The sequence below is a fragment of the Hordeum vulgare genome, chromosome 4H, assembly GCF_904849725.1.
Source record: "Hordeum vulgare subsp. vulgare chromosome 4H, MorexV3_pseudomolecules_assembly, whole genome shotgun sequence".
NCBI lineage: Eukaryota > Viridiplantae > Streptophyta > Magnoliopsida > Poales > Poaceae > Hordeum > Hordeum vulgare.
Window position 1 is genome coordinate 161,717,252 of NC_058521.1, and position 13,181 is coordinate 161,730,432.

Sequence of the window (13,181 nt, forward strand, 5' to 3'; positions counted from 1 at the left end):
GGAGGAGAAGCGGGCCAAGGCACCCTTGGCAAAGTTGGTGTCGTTATCGGTGATTATGCCGTGAGGAACGTTGTAGTGGAAGGTGATGTCGTTGATGAATGTGATGGCCGTGGGGCCGTCCAGTTTCTCGATCGGGCTCGCCTCAGTCCACTTGGTGAACATGTCGACGGCCACCAAAAGATGCGTCATGCCGCCTTGCTCCATCTTGAAGGCCCCCACCATTTCGAGCCCCATACGGCGAACGACTATGAGATGGGGATTGTCTGGAATGCTACCGCGGGCAGATGGCTTTGGTTGCTGAAGCATTGGCATCCCTCGCACTTGTCCACCAGGGCCTTGGCGTCATCCAGCGCCGTTGGACAGTAGAAGCCGTGGCGGAATGCCTTGCCACCAGGGACCTCGAGGCGGCATGGTGGCCGCACTCGCCCTGGTGGATGTCCTTCAAGATCTCGTATCCCGTGATCTCCTCCATGCAGCGCTGGAAGACGCTCGTCGTGCTGCGCTTGACGAGCTCGCGATTCATGATAGCGTAGGTAGGGGCCCTACATTGCACTTGTCGCGCCTCGGCCTCGTCGAGTGGGAGATCACCGGGTGTGAGGAAAGCAAGGATGGTCTGAACCCACGATGGCACGGAGACCGATGCTGGAACGGGCGCCTGCTCGAAGCCGGCTGGTACTTGATTTGGGCTGGCATCCCCCGGGTCGAGGCTGGCTGGCAATGCTTCTCCGGTGGTGAGGACAGTGTCGGAGTCAGAGCCGGTCGCGACTGGTGCCGGCTGTGGAGTCCCCGCGTCGGGGAGTTCGAAGGAGGAGTCGGCCTTGGCCGAGCTCGAGGGCGCGCTGGCGGAGTCCGTCGGGACGAAGATGGATTCTGACTCGAGAGACGACTTGATTGAGGACTTGAGTAGCCGCTCAAGGGAGACCCCGGCTGGGATGGCGTGCCGGGTGGAGCCGATCTTGGCCAGTGTATCGACAACCTCGTTGTCCGCCCGTGGGACGTGATGGAACTCGCAACCGTCGAAGGAGCCGGAGAGCTGTTGCACGAGCAATCGGTAGCTCGCCATGTTGGCGTCCCGGGCGTCCTATTCGCTCGAGACCTGCTGCACCACGAGGTCCAAGTTGCCAAAGCATAGGATGTGCCGAATGCCAATTTCTCGGGGGAGTCAGAGGCCATGGACGAGCACCACGTACTCGGCCACGTTGTCGGAGGCGGCAAAGTGGATTTGCAGCGCATACCCGAGTTGGTTCCCCCTTGGGGGAGTAGAGGATGATGTTGGTCCCCAGGCCGGTGCGCATCTTCAAACCATCAAAGTGCAAGCGCCAGTGCATCGAGTCAGGGGGAGGCGACATGTACTGGGTCTCCGCCCAGTCGATGAGGAAGTCGGCTAGCGTGTGAGACTTGATGGTCGTGTAGGGCTCATAGCGGATGTCGTGATCGGCCATGGCGATGGCCCACTTGGCAATCTGGCCAGTGGCGTCCTGGTTGCCCATAATCTCCGAAAGTGGAGCCGCGCTTACCACGGTGATGGTGTGCTCCTGGAAGTACCACTCCAGCTTCGTGGAAACGAAGTACATGCCGTAGCACATCCTCTGGTAGTGGGGGTAATTCTACTTGGAGTTGGAGAGGACCTCGCTGAGGTAGTAGACGGGACGCTCCAACGATAGCGCTCTCCCCTCCTCTAGCCGATCCACGACCAGGATGACACTCACCATGCGGGTGGTGTCTCTGATGTAGGCGAGGATGGGCTCCTTCTCCTTTGGCGCATCGAGGATGGGCACGGTGGAGAGCACGTGCTTGAGGTCACGGAAAGCTTTGTACGCCTGGTTGGTCCACTCATAGGGCGTTGTTTTCTTCATGAGCTGGTAGAGGGGCAGGGCCTTCACCTCCAGCCGGGTGACGAATAGGTAGAGAGAGGCATGGCAGCCGACGAACTTCTGGACACCGTGCAGCTTGGCCGGCTTGAACATGCGCTCGATGGCCTTGATCGTCTCCGGGTTGGCTTCGAATCCACGGGTGGAAATGAAGAAACCAAGGAGCTGGCCAGCTAGGACGCTGAACACCCACTTCTCTGGGTTAAGCCGGATCTTGTACTTGTGTAGGTTGACGAAGGTCTCCCGGAGATCTTAGAGGAGGCTCGAGTGCTTCTTGGTCTTAACGATGATGTCGTCCATGTATACGTGCACCTGCTGATCCGGGGCAGGAGGCACTTCTGCATGTAGTGCTGGAAGGTAGCGCTGACGTTCTTCAAGCCAAACGACATGGTGATGTAGCAGTAGGCCTCAAAGGGGGTGATGAAGGAGGTCTTGAGCCAGTCGTCCAGGTCAAGCTTGATATAGTGGTAGCCGAAGTATGCGTCTACGAAGGACAACAAATCACAACCGGCGGTAGAATCGATCACCTGATCGATCCTAGGCACGGCAAACGGATCCTTAGGGAACGCCTTGTTGAGGCTGGTGTAGTCTATGCACATGTGCCAGGTCTTGTTCTTTTTCAGCACCAGGACTAGGTTTGCCAGCTAGTCCGGGTGGAATACTTCCATGATGAACCCGGCTGCAAGGAGCCGGGCGATATCTTCGTCGATGTCAGCAGAGGGGTTGTTTCACTTTCTTGACCTCGGGATGGATGTGGAGCTTGTGCTCAGTGAACTTCCTCGGCACACCAGGCATGTATTTCGAATACCATGCGAGGATATCTTGATTCTCATAGAGGAAGTCGATGAGCTCGCCTTCCTATTTGCCGCTAAGGCCGGCGCCGATGGTGACACACTGCTTGGGGTTGTCCAGGTCGAGGGGCACCTGTTTGGTGTGCTTGGATGGCATGAAGGCCGCCTCATTAGGCGACTGGCAAGGCTGAGCCAGCACGGCTGGCTATGCTGCCGCCTGGGCCACAAGTCGGTCGAGCTGGCGCCGCTCCTCAGCGATGACGAGGGACTTGGCCATCCGACTGCTGGCTTGGGCACACTCGATGGACTTCTTGTAGTCCCCGTCGATGGTGATGATGCCCTTGGGACCCGACATCTTCATCTTGAGATAGTCGTAGTGGGGGATCGCCATGAACTTTGCTAGAACCGGACGACCAAGGAGCGCATGGTAGGGGATGCTCAGGTCCACCACCTCGAACCACACCGGCTCATGCTAAAAGTGGCTTTTGGTGCCGAAGTGAAATGTAGAGCCGGATCTTGCCGATGAGGGAGCAAGACTGCCCCAGCACAATGCCGTGGAAGACCGTCCAGCTCGACTGCAGGTGGGTCTGCTTGAGACAAAGCTTGATCAGGGTGTCATGGTAGAGAATGTTGATGCTGCTGCTGCCGTCGACCAGCACCTGCTAGAACCGGCAGGTAAGTTTCTCAAACACGATGGTGGGGTCGAGGACGAGGGTATAGCTGCCCATGTTCAGCCTCATAGCCATTTGGTCCACCCAGCTCCAGGCGATGGGCTTCTCAAACCAATGCATGCATTGAGAGATGAAGGGTACCGTGGCGTTCACCTCGTGCTGACGCTTGTGCTCAGCGTGCTTGCCGTCGTCATCGCTAGTGAAGACGACGTACGACCCGTCATACTCGGGGAAACGGTCTAGGAGCCGACCATCGTTGGGAGGTGAAGCCGGTGCCGCCGAAGGCATCGGAGCCGGAGCCTGCTGACCCAGAGGGGGAGGAACCGGAAGGCCCTCTCCCCGAGCCATCCGTTGGGAGAAGCTGCACAAGCGGAGGGTGTGCGTGGCCGGCTTCACGTTACTATGCATCTTGCATGGGGCGTCGAGCATCTGCTCGAAGGTGAGCTTGGGTAGCTAGTGGGACTTGGCGGTGCGCTGCCGTTGGGCCATGCCCTAGACGACCGACTGCTCTTCTTCCATCGTCGCCACTAGCCGACTGTTATAGCGCGGGTCCGCCTGGTCATGCTTGTGCTTGCCGTTGGGGTCGTTGTTCTGTCGGCGCCGACTGCCGCTGCTACCTCTTGAGATTTTGTTGGTTTTCCCTTAAAAAGGAAAGGGTGATGCAGCGAAGTAGATAAGTATTTCCCTTAGTTTGTCGAGAACCAAGGTATCAATCCAGTAGGAGGAACAAGCAAGGCCCCAATAGTAGTACCTACACAAATAATCAAACAGTTGCACCCAACGCTATAAATGGGTTGTTAATCCCTTCAGAGTTATTTGCAAGGATGAGATCTGATAGAGATAGATATAAAAGATTGATAGATCTGAAAGTAAAACAAAAGTAAATAAGTTGCAGCAAAGTATTTTTGGTATTTTTGGTTTATAGATATGAAAATATAATATGGAAAATAGACCCCGGGGCCATAGGTTTCACTAGAGGCTTCTCTCATAAAGGAAAATAATACGGTGGGTGAACAAATTACTGTCGAGCAATTGATAGAAAAGCGAATAATTATGAAGATATCTAAGGAAATGATTATGCATATAGGCATCACGTCCGTATCAAGTAGACCGAAACGATTATGCATCTACTACTATTACTCCACACATCGACTGACTCCTACCTGCATCTAGAGTATTAAGTTCGTGAAGAACAGAGTAACGCATTAAGTAAGATGACATGATGTAGAGGGATAAACTCAAGCAATATGACGAAAAACCCATCCTTTTACCCTCGATGGAAACAATACAATACGTGCCTCGCTACCCCTACTATGTCACTAGGTGAGGACACCGCAAGATTGAACCCAAAACTAAGCACTTCTGCCAATGCAAGAATTACCAGTCTAGTTGGCCAAACCAAACCAATAATTCGAAGAGACTTGCAAAGATATGAAATCATGCATCTAAGAATTCAGTAAAGACTCAAATAATATTCATAGATAATCTGCACATAAACTCACAATTCATCGGATCTCGACAAACACACCGCAAAAGAGTATTACATCAGATAGATCTCCACGAAGGTCATGAAGAACATGGTATTGAAGATCAAAGAGAGAGAAGAAGCCATCTAGCTACTAGCTATGGACCCGTAGGTTTGTGGTGAACTATTCACACATCATCGGAGGGGCAATGGAGTTGATGTAGATGCTCTCTGTGATCAATTGCCTCTCCAGCAGATTACCGGAAAAGGCTCCCAGATTGGATCTCTCGAGAATAGAGGCTCCCAACGGCGTAAAAGTATTTTCGTGGCTCTCTCTAGCGATAGAGGAATATTTGGGAATTTATAGGCTAAAGAATAGAGTTAGGAGGCCTGCAGGGGACCCACAAGCCAGGGGGCGCGGGCACCCCCCTAGGCCGCGCCCTGTAGGCTTATGGCCTCCCGGCAGTTGCTCTGCCCCCTACTCCAAGTATCCTGGGTGTCTTCTGGTCCAAGAAAAATCTTTCCAGAGATTTTTTTCCATTTGGACTTCGTTTAATATTCCTTATCTACAATATTCAAAAAAGTAGAAAAAACAGAAACTCACACTAAGCTCTAGATTAATAGGTTAGTCCCAAAAATAATATAAAACATCATATAAATGCATATAAAACATCTAAAATAGATAATATAATAGCATGGAACAATAAAAAATTATAGATACGTTGGAGACGTATCAAGCACCCCCAAGCTTAATTCCTGCTCGTCCTCGAGTAGGTAAATGAAAAAGACAGAATTTTTGATGTGGAATGCTACCCAACATATTTATCCATGTAATATTCTCTATTGTGGCATGAATGTTGAGATCCATAAGATTCAAAACAAAAGTCTAATATTGACATAGAAACAATAATATTTCAAGCATACCAATAAGGTAATTGCTTCCTTACAAAATAACACGGTCTTAGAAAGTTATCCCTACAAAATCATATGGTCTGGCTATGCTCCATCTTCACTACACAAAGTATGTAAACCATGCACAAACCCGATGAGAATCAAGCAACTGTTTCACACATTTTATGTTCTCAAGTCTTTTCAACTCCGGATATAGCGCTATATGAGCGTGATCCATGCAATTGTTTCACACCTTTTATGTTCTCAAGTGTTTTCAACTCCGGATCCCATGCAATACATGAGCATGATCCATGAATATAACACTATAGGTGGAATAGAGTGTGGTAGAGGTTGCAAAGGAAAAAGGAGAAGATAGTCTCACATCAACTAGGCATACCAACGGGCTATGGAGATGGCCATCAATATATATTTATGTGAATGAGTAGGTATTGCCATGCAACAAATGCACTAGAGCTATAAGTGTATGAAAGCTCAAAAAGAAAACTAAGTGGTTGTGCAAAAGATGTAATTCCACTAGTTATATGAAAGTGACAACATAGGAGACTCTCTATGAAGAATATGGTGCTACTTTGAAGCACAAGTGTGAAAAAATATAGTAGCATTGTCCCTTCTCTCTTTCTCTCATTTTTTTTCTTTTTTTCTTTTTTTCTCCCCTTTTTTGGTGGGCATCTTTGGCCTCTTTTATTTTTTTATGGGCTTCGCTGGCCTCTTTTTTTAGTAAAGTCCAGAGACTCATCCCAACTTGTAAGGGAATCATAGCTTCCACCATCCTTTTTTCACATGGGACAATGCTCTAATAATGCAAATCATCACACTTTTGCTTACTTACAACTCAAAAGATTACAACTCGATAACTAGAACAAAGTATGACTTTATAAGCAATATGGAAGTGATGGTGCGTGTCATAAAAATGGGACGGTGGTGTTGCATGTAAATATATCCAGGAATGGCTATGAAAATGCCATAATAGGTAGGTATGGTGGATGTTTTGAGGAAAATATATGGTGGCTATTTTGAGGAAAGTGGGTTTAATGTACCGGCGAAAGTTGTGCGATACTAGAAAGGCTAGCAAAGGTGGAAGGGTGAGAGTGCGCATAATCCATGAACTCAACATTAGTCATAAAGAACTCACATACTTATTGCAAAAGCCTATTAGTTATCAAAGCAAAGTATTAGACGCATGCTCCTAGGGGAAGGGTTGGTAGGAGTTAACCATCGTGCGATCCCGACCTCCACACAAAGGTTGACAATCATTTAAAAAATCATGCTCCGACTTCAGCACATAATGATTCACCATACGTGCATGCTACGGGAATCACAAGATTTTAAAAAAGTATTTTTTCTAATTCACAATTACTTACTAGCATGACTCTCATATTACCATCTTCATATTTCAAAACTATATGAAAGGAATCAAACTTCTCATCATATTCAATGCACTTAATATGGAAGTTTTTATTATATCCCTCTTGGATGCCTATTATATTAGGACTAAATTCATAACCTAAACCAATTACCATGCTGTTTAAAGAACTCTAAAATAATATAAGTAAGGTACGAGAGTTTAATAATTTCACAACACCGCCGTGCTCTAAAAGATATAAGTGAAGTACTAGAGCAACATTGCCTAGCTCAAAAGATATAAGTGAAATACATACAATATTCTAATAAATTCACGATTTAGCGTGTCTCTCTCAAAAGATGTGTGAAGCAAGGATGATTGTGGCAAACTAGAAATTAATGACTCATATCATACAAGACACTCCAAGCAAAACACATATGATATGGTGAATAAAAATATAGCCTCAAGTAAATTTACCGATGGATTGAAGACGAAAGAGGGGATGCCTTACGGGGCATCCCCAAGCTTAGGCTCTTTGGTATCATTGAAGATGGCTTGGGTGACTTGGGAATCCCCAAGCTTAGGCTCTTGCCACTGCTTATTCCATAGTCCATCAAATCTTTACCCAAAACTTTAAAACTTCACAACACAAAACTCAACAGAAAACTCATGAGCTCCATTGGTATAAGAAAAATAGATCACCACTTTAGGTACTGTTGTGAACTCATTATTTATTTATATTGATGTAATATTTACTGTATTCCAACTTATCCATGGTTCATACCCCCGATACAACCCATAGATTCATCAAAATAAGCAAACAACACAAAGAAAATAGAATGTGTCAAAACAGAACAGTGTGTAGAAATCTGTTTACTTCCAATACTTATGTAACTCCAAAAATTCTGAAAATTAGGAAGATGTGGGAAATTTGTAAACCAATCTTGTGTAAAACATTAAGATCAAAATCATGTTCCAGTGAATTTGTAAAATTCCTAGACTGAGAGCGAAAGTTTCCGTTTTTCAGCAAAATCAACTTGCAAACACCGTAGACCATCCCAAAGGTCTTACTTGGATCAAATACTAATTAAAACAATATTTTTTATTATAGAGATAATAATGTGTGAAGCACTCAAAAACAGAAGCAAAAAAAAGCAAAACAAATAAAATTGTGTTGCCTCCCAACAAATGCTATTGTTTAACGCCCCTAGCTAGGCATAATGCGATAGATCTAGGTGTTGTCATAGTAGTAAGGGAGATTATCAATGCTCTTATCATAATCCCTTATTTAAGCATCAAGTTTCATTTGTGTCAAGAAAAAGTAATCAGAAGGGCTAAATTTAATAAGATAAGGATCATTAAGATCAAGTGCGGGAGGAATAGGTTCCTCCTTTGGCCCTCTATAGTGTATGATTAATTCATCATTGTAGGCTTTCCTTTGGTGAAAGGTCATAAGTTTATCTCTTAGTATGAAATCTAATCCATTATTTTGTATAGCAAAATTATCATTGAGTTCAGAAATCCTATCAATCAAAACCTCAATGGGAACCCTTTTTGTCAAATTTTCACTATAAGCCACATAATCCGGGGACTGCAATCTCATTATTTCTTCTTGATTAAAAAGGATCTCCTCAATGGGGGGACATCCACCATTAATTTTATAATGAGAAAAAATTTCATTAGCCTCTTTCATAATGAATCTAAACTCGTGGCCTAGAAATATAGTGGTGGCGTGCTTAACGGAAGCAAGCTAAATATTAGAGAACTCAAGAAAAATCCTTTGTATGCAAGGATGCATATGAACACATTGTCTCTCAAGTTCAATTATTAGTAGTGTTATGGCATCCGCAAGACTATTAGTTTTATTGAGGATATACCCTCCTAAAGTAGGTAACGTACTAGCACAAGTAAAGAAATCTTGAATAACTCCTTCTCCAATGATATTACCACTACCTCTGTGAAGTTTTTTTGTATGAATGATAGTAGGTTCTCTATGGGAATCATTATTTTCCTCAAGATTATTACTGTCCTTTTTCGAGTAAACCTCCCCAGATTCAGACATGGTGGCAACGGATGGATCTAGCACATAGGCAAGCAAACAACAAGACGAACGGAGAAAGCGCAAATAAAAAGGCAAATATTTTTGGTATTTTCTGAAAATCGTTTTAGAAGTGGGGGAGAGGAAAATGAGAGGCAAACAACGAATAAAGTAAATGCAAGCGATGAGTTTGTGATGGGTACTTGATAGGCGTGATCTTGCTATGTATCCTCCCCGGCAACGGCGCCATAAATACTTATTGCTACCTATTGAGCTTGCATTTGTTTTCCTTTGAAGAGGAAAGGGTAATGCAGCGAAGTAGATAAGTATTTCCCTCAGTTTGTTGAGAACCAAGGTATCAATCCAGTAGGAGGAACAAGCAAGGCCCCAATAGTAGTACCTACACAAATAATCAAACACTTGCACCCAACGCTACAAAGGGGTTGTCAATCCCTTCAGAGTTATTTGCAAGGATGAGATCTGATAGAGATAGATATAAAAGATTGATAGATCTGAAAGTAAAACAAAAGTAAAGAAATTGCAGCAAAGTATTTATGGTATTTTTGGTTTATAGATCTGAAAATATAATATGGAAAATACACCCGGGGGCCATAAGTTTCATTAGAGGCTTCTCTCATAAAGGAAAATAATACGGTTGGTGAACAAATTATTGTCGAGCAATTGATAGAAAAGCGAATAATTATGAAGATATCTAAGGAAATGATTATGCATATAGGCATCAGTCCGTATCAAGTAGACCGAAACGATTATGCATCTACTACTGTTACTCCACACATCAAACGGCTCCTGCCTGCATCTAGAGTATTAAGTTCATGAAGAACGGAGTAACACATTAAGTAAGATGACATGATGTAGAGGGATAAACTCAAGCAATATGATGAAAACCCCATCTTTTTATCCTCGATGGCAACAATACAATACGTGCCTCGCTACCCCTACTGTGTCACTGGGTGAGGACACCGCAAGATTTAACCCAAAACTGAGCACTTCTCCCATTGCAAGAATTACCATTCTAGTTGGCCAAATCAAACCAATAATTCGAAGACACTTGCAAAGATATGAAATCATGCATCTAAGAATCCAGTAAAGACTCAAATAATATTCATAGATAATCTGAACATAAACTCACAATACATCGGATCTCGACAAACACACCGCAAAAGAGTATTACATCCGATAGATCTCCATGAAGATCATGAACAACATGGTATTGAAGATCAAAGAGAGATAAGAAGACATCTAGCTACTAGCTATGGACCCGTAGGTCTGTGGTGAACTACTCACACATGATCGGAGGGGCAATGGAGTTGATGTAGATGCCCTCCGTGATCAATTCCCTCTCCAGCAGATTACCGGAAAAGGCTCCCAGATTGGATCTCTCAATAATAGAGGCTCTCGACGGAGTAAAAGTATTTTTGTGGCTCTCTCTAGTGATACGGGAATATTTGGGAATTTATAGGCTAAAGAATAGGGTTAGGAGGCCTGCAGGGGATCCACAAGCCAGGTGCGCGGCCACCGCCCTTGGGCGCGCCCTACAGGCTTGTGGCCTCTTGGCAGTTGCCCTGTGATACGTCTCAAACGTATCTATAATTTTTGATGGTTTCATGTTGTTATCTTGTCAACTTTGGATGTTTTATTTACCTTTTATATCTTTTTTGGGACTAACTTATTAATTCAGTGCCAAGTGCCAATTCCTGTTTTTCTGTGTTTTTGACTCTTTTCAGATCTAATTTTGGAACGGAGTCCAAACGGAATAAAATCCCTGAAATAAATTTTTCCAGAACAGAAGAAGATCGGGGGACTTGAGGGCCAAGGCAGGAGGCCCACAGGGAGCCCACAAGCCCTGACGCCGCGGCCAGGGGGCCCCGCGGCGACCAGGCTTGTGGCCTCCCTAGCGCTCCCTTGCCCTAGCTATTTGGCCTATAAATTCCCTAAAATCCCAGAAAAAATCAGGGCATCCACGAAACCACTTTTCCGCCGCCGCAAGCTTCCGTTTCCGCGAGATCTCATCTGGAGACCCTTCCCGGTGCCGTGCCGGAGGGGTCTTTGGAGTTGGAGGGCTTCTACATCAACATCATTGCCTCTCCAATGACTCGTGAGTAGTCCACTTCAGACCTACGGGTCCGTAGTTAGTAGCTAGATGGCTTCTTCTCTCTCTTGGATCTTCAATACAAAGTTCTCCATGATATTCATGGAGATCTATCCGATGTAATCCTCTTTGGCGGTGTGTTTGTCGAGATCCGATGAATTGTGGATTTGTGATCAGATTATCTATGAATTATATTTGAGTCTTTGTTGATTTCTTATATGCATGATTTGATATCCTTGTAAGTCTCTCCGAGTCTTGGGTTTTGTTTGGCCAACTAGATCTATGATTCTTGCAATGGGAGAAGTGCTTGGTTTTGGGTTCATACCGAATGGTGACCTTTCCCAGTGACAGAAGGGGTAGCAAGGCACGCATCGTGTTGTTGCCATCAAGGGTGACAAGATGGGCTTTCATGATAGATTTGAGATTCTCCATCTACATCATGTCATCTTGCTTAAGGCGTTACTATGTTCTTATGAACTTAACACACTAGATGCATGCTGGATAGCAGTCGACGTGTGGAGTAATAGTAGTAGATGCAGAAAGTATCGGTCTACTTGTTTTGGACGTGATGCCTATAGATATGATCATTGCCATAGATAACGTCATGACTATGCGCGGTTCTATCAATTGCTCGACAGTAATTCATTCACCCACCGTCTACTTCTTTCATGAGAGAAGCCACTAGTGAACACTACGACCCCCGGGTCTATTCACAACTATTGTCTCCACTTGCACTTTTACTTTGCTTTGTTTACTTTTTTGCTTTCAGTTCTCACTTTGCAAACAATCTATAAGGGATTGACAACCCTTTCATAGCATTGGGTGCTAGCTCTTTGTGTTTGTGCATGTACTTGTGACTTGAAGCAATCCTCCTACTGGATTGACACCTTGGTTCTCAAACTGAGGGAAATACTTACCGCCGCTGTGCTACATCACCCTTTCCTCTTCAAGGGAACACCAACGCAAGGCTCCAAGGCCGCGGGGGAATCCTTTGCATATTTGCCAAGGTAGTCCCTATAGGCGTAGCCCGTAGCAGAAGGATTCTTGGCGTCGTTGCCAGGGAAGGTCTTTTGTTATCGTAGCAGAAGTATTTCTGGCGCCATTGCCGGAGAGGATCGCTTGCCGAGGAGTATCAAGACAAGAATAATCTCCCGTCAACACGCCTATTTCTGGCGCCGTTGCCGGGGAGAGATCAAGTCAAGATCTATCCAAGTAGGTGTCACAAACTCATCTCTTGCATTTACCTTTTTTGCCATTTGCCTCTCGTTTTCCTCTCCCCCACTTCACATTTGCCGTTTTCATTTGCCTTTCTCCTTTGCCGTTTTCATTTGCCTTTCTCCTTTGCTGTTTTCTTTTGCCTTTTGCCATTTTCCTTTGCTAGTTTTCTTGCTTGCCTGTGTTCTTGTTTGTTTGTTGAAGTCATCATGGCTGAAAACCAAACTTTGCGACTTCTCGAGTACTAATAATAATGATTTTATTTGTACTCCGATTGCTCCCGCCACTAGTGCGGAATCATATGAAATCAACGCTGCCTTGCTGAATCTTGTTATGAAAGAGCAAGTTTTTGGCCTTCCTAGTGAAGATGCCGCATCCCATCTCAATACCTTCATTGAACTTTGCGATATGCAAAAGAAGAAAGATGTGGATAATGATGTTGTTAAGTTGAAGCTTTTTTCCTTTCTCGTTGCGAGATCGCGCAAAAACTTGGTTTTCTTCTTTGCCCAAAAATAGTATCAATTCTTGGGATAAGTGCAAAGTTGCTTACATATCCAAGTATTTTCCGCCGTCTAAGATTATCTCTCTCCGTAGGGATATCATGAATTTCAAGCAACTTGATCATGAACACATTGCACAATCTTGGGAGAGGATGAAGTTAATGATTAGAAATTGTCCCGCTCATGGCTTGAGTTTGTGGATGATTATACAAATCTTTTACGCTGGTTTGAATTTTACTTCTCGCAATATCTTGGACTCCGCCTCA